Source organism: Lissotriton helveticus, chromosome 5_1 (assembly GCF_964261635.1).
Source record: "Lissotriton helveticus chromosome 5_1, aLisHel1.1, whole genome shotgun sequence".
NCBI lineage: Eukaryota > Metazoa > Chordata > Amphibia > Caudata > Salamandridae > Lissotriton > Lissotriton helveticus.
In genome coordinates, this window is record NC_136065.1 from 1,647,350,666 (window position 1) to 1,647,366,115 (window position 15,450).

The following is a 15,450-nucleotide window of genomic DNA, read 5'->3' on the forward strand; positions in this document are numbered from 1 at the left end:
AGTGGGCGTAGTGGGGCTCCGCGGAGCTACGCGGAGTGGGCGAGAAGCTACGCCCACTCCCGCTCTCCGCGTAGCCCCACTACGCACCTCCCTCCCGCTCTCCCCTACATACATTATTTAAGCAACTACCCTTGATAAAACAATTTTAAAGCACTTACCGTGTCCGGGGCTCGTCCGGGGCTCCATCTTGGAATAGCGTCGTCCTGGATACCAATGCGCATGCGCGGGAGGCCGCGCATGCGCATGTTGAAAATTAGTACGTTTTGGTGAACATTATCTGCGCCATCTTGCCTCTTCCCCTGATGCCACACTTTTGTCGTGCGCGCCCGCCATTTTTTAAGATGCCCCGATCAGAGCGAACCCTTTTGCATGCTGCTGGCCCCTGACATAGCCCTTCGCCTTCACTAAGCCTGCACGCTGACCACCCCCTGCTTGCACCTGCCTTGAGTCATAAACCCCTCTTCGGCGCTGCTCTGCCCCAGGCCCTCATCCTGTTCCCAGCGCGACACCTCCCTGCTTCCCTTTCATGATCTCCGGCCCTTAGATGCAAACCCCCTTTTTCCCTGTGTGCCCGTTTTGTCTTCCCCGTTCCCAGGCCGACACCCAGCTCTGCCGATACCATTCCTTGCCCCTCCCCGTACAATAGAAAGCTTCCCCCATCAAAGGATCCCCGGGTTGATCAAAGCCCCCACTCCATGAGATCCGATCAAACCCCCCACATTCCGTGAATCGGCGGAATATCCAGCTGCGTGATACTCATCACCTGTTGTGACTAGGGTGGGGACTTCAACTGTAAATGTGTGTGGGAACGGGCCCAAAGGGGGATCTGAGGATGTCTTTCTGTACATCAAAGTATCGACGAGAATATGTTACATGCAATAAAAAGATAAACTTGTGTATAAGAGGCCAGGCCTCGGGGATGCAGTTAGAGCACCTCAGAACGATACCTTCTGTCCGTTTCGTTGTGTTCTCCTCCGGAGAGAATAAAAACCTTGTTTCCTGCTTTCCAGTCTCCAGCGCCTGCCTCTTCATTGATTAAATAACTAGAGGGTCACAGAGGCAATACCGCCGGGCAAATATCGATTGCCCCCGACCCGCCTCAGGTTTTTACAATTGGCGTCCCAAGCGTGGGGCCCATCAGCGACTCGTGGATCCAGTGGGAGAGGTCCCGACGACAGAGTGAACGACTGCAACGATCGGGAGAGCTCTTGCCCAATAGACCCTCGTCTGGCAGCCGATCATCCGAACTTCACTAGTTCCGAACAGACCTCTCTCGAGTGATCTACGGTCCTGACTGGGGACCATCAGGAGTGCCGTGAGAAATACGAGAAAAAGAGGACGATCGGGCGCTGGATTCGGAAGACAAGAAACTGTCCACATGGTCCGGGTAAGGTCGTGTAATCACGACAAGTTGCGAAATGATTGCTTGATTGCTTGATTGTTTAAAAATACTAGTATTGCTCTTTTTTATTTATTTGGAGATTCACTGTCTACAAACGGAGAAACAACGGGCTCTCTCTTTGCAAGCAGTGGAGGATAGGTAGGGCAGCAGCCGTGCTTATTTTTTCTCCCCCACTCAATAATTACTTGAAACTGAACTGTTGTTCGCAAAACTATTGTTTCCTGGAGATTCCCTGTCTGCAAACAGGGAAGAGACCACCCTTTTTGCAGATAGCGAAAAGGGTAGGTAACGCAGATCTTTGCGGACCTACTCATTCTCCCCATTGTTATTTATTGGTCTTTTTATTATTTTTGATCCATGAGGTATTCACTGCCTGCAAACAACGTTGAATAGAAATATTCTGTCCGGTCTTTGCACCTAGTGATAAGATAGGCAGTGCTGACTTTTTAGTCCCTCGTTACGAGCCGTCATGTCTGTCTTCTCCCCACTGATTAATAGCCTGTTTAGCCCGGACCGAGTATTAGAGGTGGACCATATAGCTCCACTAGAAGGCACCCCTAATAAGGACATGTTCATAAACTATGGATTAGTCACCATAGCCTATAATAAATTGTGGCACAGGTATACCGAAGATAGTCAAGACAAACAGTGGCCACTGGCAGGATCCTTTGACCTTGATAAAATAGAAACGTTAGAAATAGCCCTTCGAAATAATAAGACAAGGCCAATTATGCTCGACAGTCTCGGTATGTGGCGCAGAGAGGCTATGCAACGACAGAGAAAAAACGAGGACAAACCAAATAGAGAAATATACCGACAGGACAACCCCAGGACATCGCTACCCACAACTTATCCCCCGACACTATGCAAAAGACGACCAGACTTAGGGCCAGCCCAATGCGCTTTTTGTAGGTATGTCGGACACTGGAAAGCCCAATGCCCGACTCTACTGAGCGTGAGTAAAGGCAAAGGGCCGACAGGAACGACAGACCGGCAGTACAAGAAGAAGCGCGAGACAAAGAAGAACCCGACTTACATAGACAGACCAGACAGAACCACCACGTTTGATTATGCCCGATGGCACAGATTTCGCCAGGACAATTTCAGCGGCATGCTCAAGTTCTCCTAGGTCGGGCAACGTCAAGACGGGAACCCAGCCTCGTTTCAAATTCACAGACGGAAAGAGATAATTATGACCAATAACTGTTTTATATTCGTCTTGGGTCTTTTGTATGTCGTACTTGTACTGTCCCCCCCCGTCTGAGTTTGTGTGTATGTAATGTACAAATCTGCGTCATCCCTCTACACGTGTTTCCGTGTTACTCAACCTCTGTTAGCAGAAACTTAGCATAAAAACAACCTGAAAAGAAAGAAATGGTAAAACAAAATCCGTAGACCATTAATGAACTTGAACTTTTAATTTAACACAACAAACAAGGAATAATAACGGTAAACTGTAGAAAATGAAAGTCAAACAGAACATTCGCCCCCCCCCCCTCATTCTGGAACCTTCCAAAGTAGGGCAGGGTTACGGCTACGCCCAACCAACGGCAACCCATATAAGGCGGGCCCGGCCGCCAACTCTTGGTCAGGAAATCTTAACGTATGGGGGAGCCGGAGGAGAGGCAGGAGCCAGCAGCCGGGGCAGTTGTAGGTAGTCCCGCCACATGTCTCCTCAGCCAGCCGCAACGGGCCTGGATAGACTTAAGTAGTCCCGCCACATGTCCAGAGGAGAACGAGGCACCTTTTTTCCTTTTCTCTTCCGTAACAGCCGCAGCAGCTCTGGACGGCGGGATGTCCTGCACGTACCTCCACAACAATTTGTCCAAGTTGGGCTGGGAGGGAGAGGCGACGCGGACGAGCCTCTCCCACCTCCACCGATAGGAGGTCTCCCAGCCCCCGGCCCGACGCCGAACACCCCCCAGTCAGGCGATGGTGCCAATACTTCCACAGCACCGAACACACCATGGTGGCACCCCAGTACTTGCGCAGCACCGAACGTGCAATGGTGACCATATTTTCGGAACACCGAACCTGCAATGACTGCACTGATACTCGTGCCGCGCCGAATGCGCGCCACAGGTGGCCATGCTCCCACAGCACTGAGCACAGGACTTGGGGAACGCCGGATGTGGAGAGACCTTCATGCGGGGCGATGAAAAGGAGCGGCATGGAGTGCACCGGGAGAAGGAGACGATGCGAACGAGTCTCCCTCGCCCCCCCCCCAGGTGGGGGCATCACAGCTGCACCCCAGCCGAACGTCCCGCTTTCACACAACAGGGACCTCTTCCGTTCACTCCGAAGGATCTCTCCCACTCTTGCAAACTCGACGAGAGTGGCCCCTGTAGGGCCTCAAAATGGCGTCTGGGTCCGCTGGAAGGCGGGCCCCGGCCACTAGAGTAACTTTGACCAGCAATATAACTCGAACATTTGCCCCTTGGAGCACGAGCCCCCATCTCCGACAGCATCTCCGCAGCCTTGAAGATCCTACAAAGGTCCCCGGCGGAACCTTCGGCCTTTGCAGGCTTCCGGTAAGGGACGGCTGCCTTGATCGCCAACGAAACAAACATGACATTGCCACTCCTTCTGTTAGCATGAATTCTAGAACTGCCGAAAAGGACTCTGGTCCAAACTGCCAGTAATGGGAAACATTTCCCCCTGATGCTGCTTCCGGACTGAGCCGGCCCCGCCCAAAATGGCGCTGGTATCAATCGGAACTTACGAACACCTCGTGGTGTTCCTTCACACTAATATAAACTTGATGTTCTAAGATTTTATATGATCCTTTGTACACTTGGCTAGAAAAGACAAGGAGAACTCACTCGACGAACAGTACGAAAGGATCCCCGTTACAAATGTTGAGTACAAATGTACAATGTATTATATTTTTATAACTGATGTAAACCTCATTTACGACGCTCACGTACGGTATGCATATAGGAAATCTGATTACCACTATTATGATTATGCTTCTAAATTATGAAAATAAATGCCCCCGAACCCCCAGCCAATTAATAGACGTTTTAGTCTCTTACAAATGAATGAGTAAAACTTTCCGATGTTTTTATTACTGCAAACGACACCCCCCACTGTACGCACTTTAGCCATTGCCACGACCGGCCAAATACGACCGCACCCTCATAATCCTCATGCTGACATGATTTTGCAAAATAAAGTTTTTGAAACTATGGACGGGTATTGCATGCGTTATTTTAAAAAAATGTGGGATCGGTGGGAAAGTTCTTTTCTGTGCACCCTACTCTGCTCTCTCTTTAAGGTTAAAAGAAGATGGTTGCCCAGCCCTGGAGGACGGATCGGATTGACAACACGACACTCCGCCTTCAAAGTACGCGACTGACTCATGAACTCTCGCGTAGAGGAAGACCTTGACTCCCAAGGATGGGTAAAACGAACGGTGTAAATGAGGGAATGTAAAAGGAGGGTGAAATGAAATAATGTAAATGTTATAAAGTACAACGTTCCAAAGTATCAGGGAACGGAGCTGACCCAAGAACCGAAGAACCTTAGAACGCCACAGCGTTGAACGAGGTTTTAAGGATCCCGATAGTGAGATACATCCTTTTGACTAGATACCTCGCACTAAGCACCTCTGGTTTCCTTTTTACGTTTCCCCGCACACGACCTATATGGACACACTACCCCCCCCTCGACTCCCGAAACCATATCCCCGGGGACCCTGCCCCGAGGAGGAAAGACGAGTAAGAGGTAAGTAAAGGACTTATGAATCCATGTATTTGAATATGCGCGAATGCTGTCTCCCCCACCCCCCTTTTTTTCCCTCTGCAGGTTACATCAGAGATTACAGCCGAGGTGTGGCGAAGATCTGAAGCCTTGCCATGTCTAATACACGAAGCTGACTAGCGCCGCAAGGTGGTGTCTAAGCGCGCCTGCAAACTACTCACGTATCGAACAAACCCGAAAAATTAGCGCAACCTGATAAAAAGTGATCACCCTTAAACCAGACCGGACGAATGAACCCATGTCACGTATGATGCGAAACTATGAGGGAATGTGTGTGTGTGACTGAGGCGTCGACCCAACTGGTCGAAGGACCGAGAATGCGAGAAGTGCGACAAAATGGTACCTCCTTTCTTCTTTCCTTTTTCTCAAGGCACGTCCCCTCTACCCTGTCTAATGCTCAAACTGCATGATTACAAGATTCTAACGCAGACCCGTGAATGCCCTTTACTGTGTAATGCACTAAATAGCCTTTCTTGAATACACCGCCACCCTCTCTGTTGCACGTGTACTATTTAGCCTGCCGTTGCACTCTCTCTCTCTCTCTCTCTCTCTCTCTCTCTCTCTCTCTCTCTCTCTCTCTCTCTCTCTCTCTCTCTCTCTCTCTCTCTCTCTCTCTCTCTCTCTCTCTCTCTCTCTCTCTCTCCCTCTATTTTTGCACTCCCACTCTTCCGAGTGATTAGCCCCGAAATTGGCAGACTGCCACCCCTAGCACACCACCTAATTGGCTTCAAATACCGTCAGTATTTGCACAAAAACTTGTCTTTAATACAATCACCCTGAGGCCGCGTCATTACCTCTCCTTTTCCGCTAGAAGTCAATGAACCGAGGTTGGGCCGTAAGGGAAAGGACAGGTAAGACGACAGAGGTTCCCTAATCTGGCCCGAAATAAGGGAACTACATGTCGACGGCTCCTATGGTATAAAACAAGGACCTCAGAATACGCGACCCTCCCCTCCCCGAATTGTCGCAATACCCAAACCAAAAAAAAAAAAAAGATCACCCCTGTTACCCCCCTGTATCAGCCGCCCAAAAACTGGAATTATGAAACTACCCCTCATTTCCGGTTGTGAGAGATGGGTCGATTTATGCCCTTACCACAAGTTTCCTATGTCCCTGGTTGTTCCCCATAAAACCCCTGTCCCTCCTAATTAAGTAATCGGGCTGTAAAAGGTTACGTAGGATCCAGAGTGATGTTTTACAAGGTTAACAGACTAGTCCAAGGTAAAGAAATCATCGAAATGAACCCCGTAGTGGTTGAAAGGCAGGATGCATCGATAGAAAGGAAATGTTTAGCCATGTTCGTCTCTCAGCAAAATACCTGTGTAGTACTATGTTGACGACTCACAGTACCCTTTGTAAATGTAAAACTCTAGAGAACGGCATATCTTTGCCAGGTTCGTCTCACGAAGGTGGGTCACTATCAGATGAACTGTCGTGACTGTAATAAATAATTGTAAAGGAAAGTCATAGTAAATCCAACAGGCCCGTCACCGGTCATTCATATGCCAGTTGTGAACACTAATATAACGGGCATTTTTCATTCTTTGCCTGGAGCTGGGAGAGAAATAGACTTTTTGATTATCTTCATCTGCAAATTCTCTAAAGACTGTCTTTTCAAACTTGTTTAAGGGTACTGCTGTTGGAGGAGAGAAGGACCGGATGTGGGAGCACGAGGCCTGACTACAGACTAAGGAACACCTGCGACATTAGCCAAGGCGAGACCACGACAGAAAAGAGCTGCAGGACGAGGCACTGTTTTCGACAAACATGAGAAGAAAGGGTCGACCTGATGCCCCTGCTCGATGTCCAGTGTCTGTCGACAAGTCCCCGCTCTCTGAATTCGGTCACACGCCCGCCTATTTGAAGTCTCTCGTTCCCCTAGTTTGTTCCTAATTTGGCCTTGCTCCATCCCCCTTTTCCTCTGACCTACCCTATGGACTGTTTTGTACGCTCTTCTTCCATCTGAACTTTCTGACAAACACCTCAAAGGACACAGGGCGAAAAGGACCTTTTCGACCAGAAACGCGAGGAAAGGGTCGTGCCCTGCAACACAGAACTTAGAACAGAGCTGGACTTGTAGCTCCACCGCCGGTGCTCAACAGCGCCAACGAAAGGCAACAAAGAATGATGAGAACTCGTTAAACTTCGAACATTTGACGTCCCCAATCGCCGTTTCTGCTAGACCTCATTTCTCTCCCAGCCACCATCGTATTGACCATGCTCCAATCCGAACCTGATATATATGTAATAACCTGCCAGTATGAAATATGCTTGCTGCTCTCGCTACAGAATCGTTTTTGTATTGCATTCCTATGACTTTCCTGCTAAACAAATTGATCAAAGTTTATCAAATAGGCCCACCTCCTAAAAACTAGAAATGTTAAAATGTATTGTTTACAACTCTTTTCCTCTAGGGTTCCTACCGTTTTCTTTCTCATGCCCACCACAATAGAACCGAGTAGAAAATGAACCAGCAAGATGTCTTGAATATGTTAAAGGGAGGACTGTTGAAAATTAGTACGTTTTGGTGAACATTATCTGCGCCATCTTGCCTCTTCCCCTGATGCCACACTTTTGTCGTGCGCGCCCGCCATTTTTTAAGATGCCCCGATCAGAGCGAACCCTTTTGCATGCTGCTGGCCCCTGACATAGCCCTTCGCCTTCACTAAGCCTGCACGCTGACCACCCCCTGCTTGCACCTGCCTTGAGTCATAAACCCCTCTTCGGCGCTGCTCTGCCCCAGGCCCTCATCCTGTTCTCAGCGCGACACCTCCCTGCTTCCCTTTCATGATCTCCGGCCCTTAGATGCAAACCCCCTTTTTCCCTGTGTGCCCGTTTTGTCTTCCCCGTTCCCAGGCCGACACCCAGCTCTGCCGATACCATTCCTTGCCCCTCCCCGTACAATAGAAAGCTTCCCCCATCAAAGGATCCCCGGGTTGATCAAAGCCCCCACTCCATGAGATCCGATCAAACCCCCCACATTCCGTGAATCGGCGGAATATCCAGCTGCGTGATACTCATCACCTGTTGTGACTAGGGTGGGGACTTCAACTGTAAATGTGTGTGGGAACGGGCCCAAAGGGGGATCTGAGGATGTCTTTCTGTACATCAAAGTATCGACGAGAATATGTTACATGCAATAAAAAGATAAACTTGTGTATAAGAGGCCAGGCCTCGGGGATGCAGTTAGAGCACCTCAGAACGATACCTTCTGTCCGTTTCGTTGTGTTCTCCTCCGGAGAGAATAAAAACCTTGTTTCCTGCTTTCCAGTCTCCAGCGCCTGCCTCTTCATTGATTAAATAACTAGAGGGTCACAGAGGCAATACCGCCGGGCAAATATCGATTGCCCCCGACCCGCCTCAGGTTTTTACACGCATTGGTATCCAGGAAGGGACGCTATTCCAAGAGGGAGCCCCGGAAGAGCCCCGGACATGGTAAGTGCTTTAAAAATTGTTTTATTAAGGTTAGTTGCTTAAATAATGTATGTAGGGGAGGGCGGGAGGGAGGCGGGTGGCGGCCGAATCGGCTACGCACACGGAGTGGGCGTAGTGTTGCCGGCTACGCTGTCTACGCAAAATGCGTAGAAGGCAACACTACGCCTACTCCGTGGGCGTAGCCGATTCGGACGCCCAGGGTTACTTCTAACCAGTTTGGATAGATAGACTGATAAGAAAGCAGCTCTTACTCCTAAAGTTTCAGCCATCTCAAGTGTATGACTGTTGACATATGTCTGCCCCACAGAGACAGATCACTTCTAATAAGTGAGTTCTCTATCTGTCACTGATTGTGGACATACTAACTAGAGCTATCAGTATGGTCATAAATGTGAATACTCTTATGTTCTCAAATCAAAATGGAGTTTTTCCTACTTCCAAGAAAAGTGTCTTAAGCATGCTCTTCAATTTGTGCACGCATGTAGACATTCAAATGCAACTGCATTTCCATACAGAGTCTCAAAATCATAGATATCTTCATACCGCAGTAAGAATACATGAAGCGATTTACATACTGCAGGCAGGCTGGCCTTGTAGCTCAGTGGCAGAGCACTGGTCTTGTAAACCAGGGGTCATGAGTTCAAGCCTCATCAGGGCCTTTTTATATGTGAGTTTCTGTATGTTGTTTCCAAGTCATTCTTTCTAGGAGTCACACCTTGTCTTAAGTTTGCTTATTGACAATCTTCCCTTTCCTGCTTTCATCGTATCAAGAAGACTTCATGAAAACCATTGAACCATAAACTATCGCCTCACCCCTTCCGATCGCCTGACGAATGCCTGACAAACGCCATTCTCACCCCGCCGGGCAAGCCCTGCCGGGCAAAGCCAAATAAGCCATGCATATTTGAAGTTCCTTTGAAAGTCAGAGCGAGGACTATGACCTCTGTTCCGACTGAGTCTGCATCCACAGAAAGGATGAAATAAGGATCTAGAAATTTCACCAAGGAGATGTGAACTTCATCCCCCTTAAAATACTTTTCCTCCCAGATGCCCCGGCTCTCAGTCAAATGAGGTTAATCTTCAAAACCCCACCCCCACTAACCATAAATATCCGACTCTCCTGCTGTCCATTCAAATGATACAAGGTATCTTGTACATAGAGAGAATGTGAGAAAAAGCAGAATCGCTTCATAGATTTGGTGACCTTGTATGGGTGGGCTGGATAAAGAAGTGAACCTGATTTCGGGAAAAGGAGTATCGTGATGGGGATGAGGAAAAGAGAACATGGACCACATTCACAAGTTAGAGAAATAAATATATTAGGTTGAATGGTTTTAAAAAGTTAACTTTGAGCATGAATTGTTTTTTAAACTGCAAAGAATAAAAAAAATCAATGTGGGATTGGAGGCACAATCTGAGCAGAAAGCACCATAAGCTGCTATGGTGCAACTCTTATGCTGACTAGAAACATTAATATGATGACGCTCTTCTTTTGATATGTCTTTCAGTTAAATTTTATTGTAAGTAGCTGATACAGCACTGTTTGCAGCTCCTCAGTATATGGTTATCCCGTGACAACAATGTTTTCATCATATTTATTATTCTACAAATGTATTTTTAAATGCACTGATGTGGTGTTTGCATGCTATGCAAGACGGCACATCATGGAATGTTTATAAGGAGCATCGAATAGGATTGTGATATTTGCACCTGGAAGAGTCGGACACGCAGATCCTGAAAAGAAGTAAAACCTCTCTAGCAAGGGCCGTCTTTCCCCTGAGTTTAATCTTTAATTTTAAGGAAATGGTTTATGAAAAACCAGTAAGCTGCTCCAGGTGAGGCTCGAACTCACAACCTCGGCATGCCTCAATGCAAGTACTGCTGTATAAGTAACGCACGCTAACCGATTGCGCCACTGGAGCTCACTGTTCTCATACCTCCCCAGTTGAGCCATCTAGAGCTGACCAAGTAGATACTGGCACTGCTCCCTTATTCACTGTGCAAGATCGACTCACATGCTAGCATGTTATCATGACTATTAAAAACTACAGTCCTAATGGAACAGATTTGATAATTCTGCTATATCATGTGCTCTGTCTATTGAACACCACATATATTTGCCAGTTCTGACACAGTCTAGGAGAAACTTATGATTATTTGTAATTAGCACATCGTAAGAATTTCCTAAAAAATGAAACATAGTCACCTAAGGCAGACGAGGTGGCCGAGTGGTTAAGGTGATGGACTGCTAATCCATTGTGCTCTGCACGCGTGGGTTCGAATCCCACCTTCGTCGGAACGCCATCAGACACTCTTTTGAAGGTGGGCATGTCTCGTAGTACAATTACACTCTCTTTCAAGACACAGCCATAATCCACTAGAAGGGCCCAACTGACTATTCCATTTTGGCAATTATGTCAAATTAAGGGAAGTGTTTTGTGCTTAATTGAAATTAGATCTTTCATGAAGTGTCCAGAGGATTGCCTTTCCCTCACTCCTGGCCTTCTAACTAACCCTGGTCGTAGTGGGCGTAGTGGGGCACCGCGGAGCTACGCGGAGTGGGCGAGAAGCTACGCCCACTCCCGCACTCCGCGTAGCCCCACTACGCACCTCCCTCCCGCTCTCCCCTACATACATTATTTAAGCAACTACCCTTAATAAAACAATTTTAAAGCACTTACCATGTCCGGGGCTCGTCCGGGGCTCCATCTTGGAATAGCGTCGTCCTGGATACCAATGCGCATGCGCGGGAGGCCGCGCATGCGCATTGGTATCCAGGAAGGGACGCTATTCCAAGAGGGAGCCCCGGAAGAGCCCCGGACATGGTGAGTGCTTTAAAAATTGTTTTATTAAGGTTAGTTGCTTAAATAATGTATGTAGGGGAGGGCGGGAGGGAGGCGGGTGGCGGCCGAATCGGCTACGCACACGGAGTGGGCGTAGTGTTGCCGGCTACGCTGTCTACGCAAAATGCGTAGAAGGCAACACTACGCCTACTCCGTGGGCGTAGCCGATTCGGACGCCCAGGGTTACTTCTAACCAGTTTGGATAGATAGACTGATAAGAAAGCAGCTCTTACTCCTAAAGTTTCAGCCATCTCAAGTGTATGACTGTTGACATATGTCTGCCCCACAGAGACAGATCACTTCTAATAAGTGAGTTCTCTATCTGTCACTGATTGTGGACATACTAACTAGAGCTATCAGTATGGTCATAAATGTGAATACTCTTATGTTCTCAAATCAAAATGGAGTTTTTCCTACTTCCAAGAAAAGTGTCTTAAGCATGCTCTTCAATTTGTGCACGCATGTAGACATTCAAATGCAACTGCATTTCCATACAGAGTCTCAAAATCATAGATATCTTCATACCGCAGTAAGAATACACGAAGCGATTTACATACTGCAAGCAGGCTGGCCTTGTAGCTCAGTGGCAGAGCACTGGTCTTGTAAACCAGGGGTCATGAGTTCAAGCCTCATCAGGGCCTTTTTATATGTGAGTTTCTGTATGTTGTTTCCAAGTCATTCTTTCTAGGACTCACACCTTGTCTTAAGTTTGCTTATTGACAAGCTTCCCTTTCCTGCTTTCATCGTATCAAGAAGACTTCATGAAAACCATTGAACCATAAACTATCGCCTCACCCCTTCCGATCGCCTGACGAATGCCTGACAAACGCCATTCTCACCCCGCCGGGCAAGCCCTGCCGGGCAAAGCCAAATAAGCCATGCATATTTGAAGTTCCTTTGAAAGTCAGAGCGAGGACTATGACCTCTGTTCCGACTGAGTCTGCATCCACAGAAAGGATGAAATAAGGATCTAGAAATTTCACCAAGGAGATGTGAACTTCATCCCCCTTAAAATACTTTTCCTCCCAGATGCCCCGGCTCTTAGTCAAATGAGGTTAATCTTCAAAACCCCACCCCCACTAACCATAAATATCCGACTCTCCTGCTGTCCATTCAAATGATACAAGGTATCTTGTACATAGAGAGAATGTGAGAAAAAGCAGAATCGCTTCATAGATTTGGTGACCTTGGATGGGTGGGCTGGATAAAGAAGTGAACCTGATTTCGGGAAAAGGAGTATCGTGATGGGGATGAGGAAAAGAGAACATGGACCACATTCACAAGTTAGAGAAATAAATATATTAGGTTGAATGGTTTTAAAAAGTTAACTTTGAGCATGAATTGTTTTTTTAAACTGCAAAGAATAAAAAAAATCAATGTGGGATTGGAGGCACAATCTGAGCAGAAAGCACCATAAGCTGCTATGGTGCAACTCTTATGCTGACTAGAAACATTAATATGATGACGCTCTTCTTTTGATATGTCTTTCAGTTAAATTTTATTGTAAGTAGCTGATACAGCACTGTTTGCAGCTCCTCAGTATATGGTTATCCCGTGACAACAATGTTTTCATCATATTTATTATTCTACAAATGTATTTTTAAATGCACTGATGTGGTGTTTGCATGCTATGCAAGACGGCACATCATGGAATGTTTATAAGGAGCATCGAATAGGATTGTGATATTTGCACCTGGAAGAGTCGGACACGCAGATCCTGAAAAGAAGTAAAAACTCTCTAGCAAGGGCCGTCTTTCCCCTGAGTTTAATCTTTAATTTTAGGGAAATGGTTTATGAAAAACCAGTAAGCTGCTCCAGGTGAGGCTCGAACTCACAACCTCGGCATGCCTCAATGCAAGTACTGCTGTATAAGTACCGCGCGCTAACCGATTGCGCCACTGGAGCTCACTGTTCTAATACCTCCCCAGTTGAGCCCTCTAGAGCTGACCAAGTAGATACTGGCACTGCTCCCTTATTCACTGTGCAAGATCGACTCACATGCTAGCATGTTATCATGACTATTAAAAACTACAGTCCTAATGGAACAGATTTGATAATTCTGCTATATCATGTGCTCTGTCTATTGAACACCACATATATTTGCCAGTTCTGACACAGTCTAGGAGAAACTTATGATTATTTGTAATTAGCACATCGTAAGAATTTCCTAAAAAATGAAACATAGTCACCTAAGGCAGACGAGGTGGCCGAGTGATTAAGGCGATGGACTGCTAATCCATTGTGCTCTGCACGCGTGGGTTCGAATCCCACCTTCGTCGGAACGCTATCAGACACTCTTTTGAAGGTGGGCATGTCTCGTAGTACAATTACACTCTCTTTCAAGACACAGCCATAATCCACTAGAAGGGCCCAACTGACTATTCCATTTTGGCAATTATGTCAAATTAAGGGAAGTGTTTTGTGCTTAATTGAAATTAGATCTTTCATGAAGTGTCCAGAGGATTGCCTTTCCCTCACTCCTGGCCTTCTAACTAACCCTGGTCGTAGTGGGTGTAGTGGGGCTCCGCGGAGCTACGCGGAGTGGGCGAGAAGCTACGCCCACTCCCGCACTCCGCGTAGCCCCACTACGCACCTCCCTCCCGCTCTCCCCTACATACATTATTTAAGCAACTACCCTTAATAAAACAATTTTAAAGCACTTACCGTGTCCGGAGCTTGTCCGGGGCTCCCTCTTGGAATAGCGTCGTCCTGGATACCAATGCGCATGCGCGGGAGGCCGCGCATGCGCATTGGTATCCAGGAAGGGACGCTATTCCAAGAGGGAGCCCCGGAAGAGCCCCGGACATGGTAAGTGCTTTAAAAATTGTTTTATTAAGGTTAGTTGCTTAAATAATGTATGTAGGGGAGGGCGGGAGGGAGGCGGGTGGCGGCCGAATCGGCTACGCACACGGAGTGGGCGTAGTGTTGCCGGCTACGCTGTCTACGCAAAATGCGTAGAAGGCAACACTACGCCTACTCCGTGGGCGTAGCCGATACGGACGCCCAGGGTTACTTCTAACCAGTTTGGATAGATAGACTGATAAGAAAGCAGCTCTTACTCCTAAAGTTTCAGCCATCTCAAGTGTATGACTGTTGACATATGTCTGCCCCACAGAGACAGATCACTTCTAATAAGTGAGTTCTCTATCTGTCACTGATTGTGGACATACTAACTAGAGCTATCAGTATGGTCATAAATGTGAATACTCTTATGTTCTCAAATCAAAATGGAGTTTTTCCTACTTCCAAGAAAAGTGTCTTAAGCATGCTCTTCAATTTGTGCACGCATGTAGACATTCAAATGCAACTGCATTTCCATACAGAGTCTCAAAATCATAGATATCTTCATACCGCAGTAAGAATACATGAAGCGATTTACATACTGCAGGCAGGCTGGCCTTGTAGCTCAGTGGCAGAGCACTGGTCTTGTAAACCAGGGGTCATGAGTTCAAGCCTCATCAGGGCCTTTTTATATGTGAGTTTCTGTATGTTGTTTCCAAGTCATTCTTTCTAGGAGTCACACCTTGTCTTAAGTTTGCTTATTGACAAGCTTCCCTTTCCTGCTTTCATCGTATCAAGAAGACTTCATGAAAACCATTGAACCATAAACTATCGCCTCACCCCTTCCGATCGCCTGACGAACGCCTGACAAACGCCATTCTCACCCCGCCAGGCAAGCCCTGCCGGGCAAAGCCAAATAAGCCATGCATATTTGAAGTTCCTTTGAAAGTCAGAGCGAGGACTATGACCTCTGTTCCGACTGAGTCTGCATCCACAGAAAGGATGAAATAAGGATCTAGAAATTTCACCAAGGAGATGTGAACTTCATCCCCCTTAAAATACTTTTCCTCCCAGATGCCCCGGCTCTTAGTCAAATGAGGTTAATCTTCAAAACCCCACCCCCACTAACCATAAATATCCGACTCTCCTGCTGTCCATTCAAATGATACAAGGTATCTTGTACATAGAGAGAATGTGAGAAAAAGCAGAATCGCTTCATAGATTTGG

At 47.2% G+C, this 15,450-nt stretch overlaps 7 non-coding genes across 7 annotated transcripts; 5 read left to right on the plus strand and 2 right to left on the minus strand.

The window, feature by feature from the left end:
- The first annotated feature begins 9,186 nt into the window (after positions 1-9,186).
- On the plus strand, positions 9,187-9,258 carry TRNAT-UGU (transfer RNA threonine (anticodon UGU)). The gene has a single exon. It is a non-coding gene; the product is annotated as a tRNA-Thr (tRNA).
- A 1,168-nt stretch (positions 9,259-10,426) lies between these two features.
- Positions 10,427-10,521, minus strand: TRNAI-UAU (transfer RNA isoleucine (anticodon UAU)). The gene is made up of 2 exons: positions 10,484-10,521; positions 10,427-10,462 (listed from the first exon to the last, which is right to left on the minus strand). It is a non-coding gene; the product is annotated as a tRNA-Ile (tRNA).
- A 292-nt stretch (positions 10,522-10,813) lies between these two features.
- TRNAS-GCU (transfer RNA serine (anticodon GCU)) lies at positions 10,814-10,895 on the plus strand. Its single transcript has one exon. It is a non-coding gene; the product is annotated as a tRNA-Ser (tRNA).
- Positions 10,896-12,011: 1,116 nt separating this feature from the next.
- Positions 12,012-12,083, plus strand: TRNAT-UGU (transfer RNA threonine (anticodon UGU)). Its single transcript has one exon. It is a non-coding gene; the product is annotated as a tRNA-Thr (tRNA).
- Positions 12,084-13,252: 1,169 nt separating this feature from the next.
- TRNAI-UAU (transfer RNA isoleucine (anticodon UAU)) lies at positions 13,253-13,347 on the minus strand. Its single transcript has 2 exons — positions 13,310-13,347; positions 13,253-13,288 (listed from the first exon to the last, which is right to left on the minus strand). It is a non-coding gene; the product is annotated as a tRNA-Ile (tRNA).
- A 292-nt stretch (positions 13,348-13,639) lies between these two features.
- Positions 13,640-13,721, plus strand: TRNAS-GCU (transfer RNA serine (anticodon GCU)). Its single transcript has one exon. It is a non-coding gene; the product is annotated as a tRNA-Ser (tRNA).
- Positions 13,722-14,837: 1,116 nt separating this feature from the next.
- TRNAT-UGU (transfer RNA threonine (anticodon UGU)) lies at positions 14,838-14,909 on the plus strand. Its single transcript has one exon. It is a non-coding gene; the product is annotated as a tRNA-Thr (tRNA).
- Positions 14,910-15,450: the final 541 nt, after the last annotated feature.